The following is a 6,327-nucleotide window of genomic DNA, read 5'->3' as shown; positions in this document are numbered from 1 at the left end:
CGGCTTTCTTTTCTCTCTTTTCTCTACACTCTGCACTGTGAGCACACACACCAAATCAGAAAGGCTTTTTTCTCTCTTTTCTACATTATGGACTGTGGGGACACAAAACCCCTCTCTCTTTTTTTTTTTGATTGTGTGTCAGGGCGTTGTCTCACGTATTAGATGATGCTTAAGATATGAATGGGTTTATCAGTCACATCAGAATCCATACATACTGATCCTCCCGTAATAAAATGGTCGGATCTTATCAAACACACTTTGTTTCTTGTGACAATCAAGTCAGCGAAACAGCGTATACACGTCAAGACACTGAAGTTAAGTTAAGTTTGGCAGTATTGCTCTGCCGTCAGCAATCATACACCCATTTTATTTTCGTGAGACATGTGCAGGCACCTGTTCATCTACTGTTCTATCACTATGAATTAGTTTATCTATTATCAATAAGGATACTTCTACAACTACTATCAAAGTATGTCCGGACTTCTTATGTTGTCAGTTGCTATATATGAATAAGTGGGTAGCTACTGACAAGCATTAAGCATGTCACACAGCCCAAACATATAACATTTCAGGACACACCACACAGTTAACAACCACAGTGAAGCGTGTCAAAGCCCAAACATGTAACATTCAACAGGACACTTACACAACACATTCAAATCAAACAGTCAGACAACATACAAGAACATATACCCCAGCCGGCATTGCTCCCTGCCTATTTTCCTACAGCTCACTATGTGTGCGCACACCTTTATTCACAAACTCTTCAACTTATACTCTTTTACCGAAGCTGCTACAGCTCGATTGGCCGAATACCCTTAGATCCTATTTCGGTGAATTTGACATCTGCCTTACATGTAACAGATTAGCGGTTTAGCAGTTTTAATTTAGTTTGAGTGAAGGAATTCATTTTATTGCAAAATCCGAAATCGTGAAGAACTCGTGAAAGTAAGCTTATTCTCGGATTCCTGAAACTTTAGATTTGCTCTTTCTTTTACTGCAAAGTACAACGTTGTTTTTTTTTGTTTATATCTTTCTAGACATGGTAATTAAGAAGGACAAAGCAGTCGCAACAAGTAAGGCGACTCTACTCAGAGAAGTCACTCTGCACAGTAACAAGATTTCTTTTGCACAGACAGAAAGGGCTTCACCCGCAAAGGTAAAGCCTGCCAAAAATAGAAACAACTCATTAGTGCTGCTCTCCACTGAAGTCTTTAGTAAAAGGCGAAAGACTTGTACGTTATGAAGAGAAACCAGAGTACGATTATCCGTCACTGCGGGAGCAGGGCATCAGGCTAGTTGGCATAGCCACCTTCCCCATGGTGAGCTTTGCTCCCCCCCCCCCTTGCTCCTCGGCTGACCAAGGAGGAACTACTCGATGGCTGCAACACCTGAAAGAGATATTGATGCGAGACCCGATCAAAAGCTTTTTCAAAGTCTAAATTTAAGATGACAAGCCGGGTGTTTCTGTCTCTAGCGTAATCAATGATGTCTCGAATCAGTACGAGGCTGTCGGTGAGATGTCTCCCTGAGATGGCACAAGCCTGGTCTGGGTGAATTACCTCCTCTAAAACAGAGGACATCCGTGTCGCTAAAACCATGCTAAAAAGTTTACAGTCAAAGTTTAAAAGTGTGATGGGCCTCCAATTCTTTAGGTCAGTCTTATCATTTTTTTAAAAAGTAGAGTCACTATTCCCACTCTAAAACTGTCAGGCAGTCGGTCGAGTTTTTCAAAATCTTTAAAAACATCTAAAATGTCTGATGATAAAAGGTCCCAAAAGGTCAGATAGAATTCTGCAGGAAGCCCGTCTAAACCCAGAGCTCGACTTCTCTTAAAACCTGTTAGGCATTTTTTCTAACTCTAAAGCAGTAAAATCCTGTGTCAAGTGTGCATGCTCTTTTACGGTTTTGTCAACGAATTTTAAAATTTCTGCCGATGTTTCCAAGTGCACTGGTTTCTCTTTGTACATGTTACTATAAAAGGTATGTACAGTTTCAATCATCTCTTGTGTGGATTTTGTTAAAAACCCATCTTCTCTTTTTAGATTTTGAATACACTCCTTTTTATTTATAACTTTCTTAATAAAGTACCGTGTGCATTTTTCACCTTCCTCAATTTCCTGCTCCCTGCTTCTTACAAAAATTCCTTTACTCTTTATTTCTGCTAAAACTGACATTTCCTTTTTGACATGTTTGATTTCTTCATTAAAGTCTATGCCACACTGATTTAGTTTAAAGTAGCGCTGTAAGCGTTTCTGTAGTCCCATCATACATCTATTCTCTTTCCTTTTTTTACGTTTACCTTGCTGTTTAAAAAAAGTCTGGGTCGTTTCCTTCACCATTTCCCACGATTGTGCATGTGTTTCGTAGAGGTCTTGAAAGGTCTGCCACTCTTTATAACATTCCCTGTACTGACTGACTATGATTTCATCCTCCAACAGGGAACAGTTGAGTTTCCACAGACCACTTCCTACCGTCACACCAGAAGGGGGGGAAAGGGTGCAGGAGAGCATAAGGTGGTCTGAAAAGAAAACAGGAGTTAATCTAACATCAGTGGGTGGGCAATCTCTAGTAAAGAAATAATCAATGCGAGAGGCTCTGGTGCCATCATGACTAAACCAGGTGAAGCCCTCCTCTCTGGGATGCATGGTTTTAAAACAGTCAGTAAGCTTAAAATCCCTGCATATGCCCTGAAGTAAAATCGAAGTCCAAATAGAAATCCACTTTAAAATCTCCCCCTGCTCTTTTTCTATCTTTCCTGCTCAAGATACAGTTAAAATCCCCTCCTCCAACTAAAGGTACTTGCCCTAGCATGTAAAGCTGTATATCTTCTAAAAGGTCATACCTGTAATTTTTTCCATTGAAACCATAAATATTTAAGAGGTTAAAGTCTTGCCCCATAAAATTCAAGTGTGCTAAAAGTGCCCGTCCGCCACTGTGCTACCTTTCACCAGAACATGCGGATTTTTAATTAGAATGGCCACACCATCATTTTTATTTTGATTTGAGCCACTCCATATCGATAAATGGGGCCACATTTCCTCCCATTGTCTATGGTTTTTTGAAAAAGGTAGTCCACATTCTTGTATTAAAAACACATCTGATTTTATGGAGACTAAGAAGGATAAAATACTCTGGGCTCTTGTCTTTGATTTCACACTTCTCACATTTAGTGTTGAGAAGGTGAGAACCATGAAAAGGATAAAGGAAAGTAGGTATGTCATTTTCGTTTTTCTAAGTTATCAAAACAAATTACACACTCAGGTTATTTCTTGGGAAACTAGCTCTTCCTTAATTTCTTTAGGTGAAAAGTGAGTAGGGTGATCTATATTTCCTTTTCGGACTCTCGGTGTTGGCCTCTGACGCAATGTTGCATTTAACTTTGAGTCCCTGGGTGTTGATTGCAGAGCTAAAGTTAAAAAGGAGACCTCATTTGGTGAGTCGGAGGGGAAGACTCTAGGTTCTTCCACTGAAGAACTGTCTGAAAGCGACCTATCCCTTCCCCTCTTCTCTGATACCACTGGGGAATCGGAGGACAACTCAGATGCCGTCCTCTTCCGCTGTTGACCTTCAGGGAGGTGAGTATCTTCACTACACTCACCTGTCTGCTCTTCCTCCTCATTTAGCGTAGCTCCACCCTCTGCCTGTGAATTCTCACAGACTTCAGCACTGAGTGGTGAGGCCTCTACAGGCCCCTCCCCTTTATGTTCCTCACTTCCAATCCAAGCTTTTGGCGGGAAGTTTGAATTTATTGGGTCAACCTCTTCATTTTGTTCACCAACTGCCACCTCTGGTCCTTCTCTTTGTTGGCTTGACTGTGACTTTACCGTCTTTAATTTCTTGGCAAAAGATTTAGGGCAATCTCTGAAGAGGTGATTTAATTCTCCACAGAGCTTACATTTGTTCGGAGTTGTTCGGCTACAAGAAGGTGTGAAAGTCCGACCATGGTTTGTAGAAAGCGGGTAAGAAAAGGTTCGAAAGTCCGAATATATACCATCAAAAGTGGAAGCGAAGGTGTTCGGCTGCAAGGTGTGAACGTCCAACCAAAGTTTGTAAAAAGCAGTTAAGAAAAGTTTCGAATATCCAACCAAACATAATCAAAAGCGGGAGCAGAGCTGTTCGACTGCAAGTAGGTGTGAATGTCAGATCATAATTTGCAAAAAGCTGATGAGAAAGGGGGAGAATGCCCGACTACACACCATCAAATGTGGGAGCGGAAGTTTTCGGCTGTGAGTAGGTGTGAATGTCCCACCATAATTTCTGAAAAATGTGTTAGAAAAGACTAGAATGCCGAACAATACATCATCAAAAGCGGGAGAGGTGGTGTTCGGCTGCAAGTAGGTGTGAAAGTCCAGCCATAATTACTCACAAACGGGTAAGAAAAGGTAGTATTGCCAGACCATACATGATCAAAACAGGGAGCGGAGGTGGTTCAGCTGCAAGGTGTGAATGTCTGACTAAAATTTGTAAAAAGCGGGTATGACAAGGTGCGAATGCCCGACAATGTATGATCATGAGATCAAATATGATCAAAAGAGGGAGCGGAGGTTTTCGGCTGCAAGGTCTGAATGTCCAACCATAATTTGTAAAAACCGGGGAGGATAAGGCTCGAAAGCCCGACTATACACCATCAAAAGCGGGAGCGGAGGTGTTCAGCTGCAAGCATGTCTGCATGTCCACCAATAATGACTGAAAAATGGGTAAGAAAAGGTGCGAATGCCCAACCATACATCATCAAAAGCAAGAGTGGATGTGTTCGGCTACAAGAAGGTTTGAATGTCCGACCATAGTTTGTAAAAAGCGGGTAAGAAAAGGTTCGAATGCCTGAACATACACCATCAAAAGAGGGAGCAGAGGTGTTCCGCTGTAAGAAGGTGTGAATGTCCAACCATAATTGATAAAAAGCGGGTAAGAAAAGGTTAAAATACCAGATTGTACACAATCAATAGCGGGAGCGGAGTTGTTCGGCTACAAGAAGGTGTGAAAGTCCGACCATGGTTTGTAGAAAGCGGGTAAGAAAAGGTTCGAAAGTCCGAATATATACCATCAAAAGTGGAAGCGAAGGTGTTCGGCTGCAAGAAGGTGTGAACGTCCAACCAAAGTTTTTAAAAAGCAGTTAAGAAAAGTTTCGAATATCCAACCAAACATAATCAAAAGCGGGAGCAGAGCTGTTCGACTGCAAGTAGGTGTGAATGTCAGATCATAATTTGCAAAAAGCTGATGAGAAAGGGGGAGAATGCCCGACTATACACCATCAAATGTGGGAGCGGAAGTTTTCGGCTGTGAGTAGGTGTGAATCTCCCACCATAATTTCTGAAAAATGTGTTAGAAAAGACTAGAATGCCGAACAATACATCATCAAAAGCGGGAGAGGTGGTGTTCGGCTGCAAGTAGGTGTGAATGTCCAGCCATAATTACTCACAAACGGGTAAGAAAAGGTAGTATTGCCAGACCATACATGATCAAAACAGGGAGCGGAGGTGGTTCAGCTGCAAGGTGTGAATGTCTGACTAAATTTTGTAAAAAGCGGGTATGACAAGTTGCGAATGCCCGACAATGTATGATCAAAAGAAGGAGCGGAGGTTTTCGGCTGCAAGGTCTGAATGTCCAACCATAATTTGTAAAAACCGGGGAAGAAAAGGCTCGAAAGCCCGACTATACACCATCAAAAGCGGGAGCAGAGGTGTTCAGCTGCAAGAAGGTCTGCATGTCCACCAATAATGACTGAAAAATGGGTAAGAAAAGGTGCGAATGCCCAACCATACATAATCAAAAGCAGGAGTGGATGTGTTCCGCTATAAGAAGGTGTGAATGTCCGACCATAGTTTGTAAAAGACGGGTAAGAAGAGGTTCGAATGCCCGAACATACACCATCAAAAGAGGGAGCGGAGGTGTTCTGCTGTAAGAAGGTGTGAATGTCCAACCATAGTTGGTAAAAAGCAGTTAAGAAAAGGTTCGAATATCGAACCAAACATAATCAAAACCGGGAGCAGAGCTGTTCGAATGCAAGTAGGTGTGAATGTCAGATCATAATTTGCAAAAAGCTGATGAGAAAGGGGGAGAATGCCCGACTATACACCATCAAATGTGGGAGCGGAAGTTTTCGGCTGTGAGTAGGTGTGAATGTCCCACCATAATTTCTGAAAAATGTGTTAGAAAAGACTAGAATGCCGAACAATACATCATCAAAAGCGGGAGAGGTGGTGTTTGGCTGCAAGTAGGTGTGAACGTCCAGCCATAATTACTCACAAACGGGTAAGAAAAGGTAGTATTGCCAGACCATACATGATCAGAACAGGGAGCAGAGGTGGTTCAGCTGCAAGGTGT

The 6,327-nt window shown here is 42.0% G+C and overlaps 1 non-coding gene across 1 annotated transcript; it reads right to left on the bottom strand.

Annotated features, from left to right (window-relative positions):
* Positions 1 to 1,148: 1,148 nt before the first annotated feature.
* LOC140285041 (U5 spliceosomal RNA) lies at positions 1,149 to 1,262 on the bottom strand. Its single transcript, XR_011910243.1, has one exon. It is a non-coding gene; the product is annotated as a U5 spliceosomal RNA (small nuclear RNA).
* Positions 1,263 to 6,327: the final 5,065 nt, after the last annotated feature.

The sequence above is a fragment of the Leuresthes tenuis genome, unplaced genomic scaffold, assembly GCF_036924035.1.
Source record: "Leuresthes tenuis unplaced genomic scaffold, fLeuTen1.0.hap1 SCAF_24, whole genome shotgun sequence".
Classification (NCBI taxonomy): domain Eukaryota; kingdom Metazoa; phylum Chordata; class Actinopteri; order Atheriniformes; family Atherinopsidae; genus Leuresthes; species Leuresthes tenuis.
The sequence above is the reverse complement of the archived record's forward strand: the minus strand, read 5'-3'. Positions and strand labels throughout refer to the sequence as shown.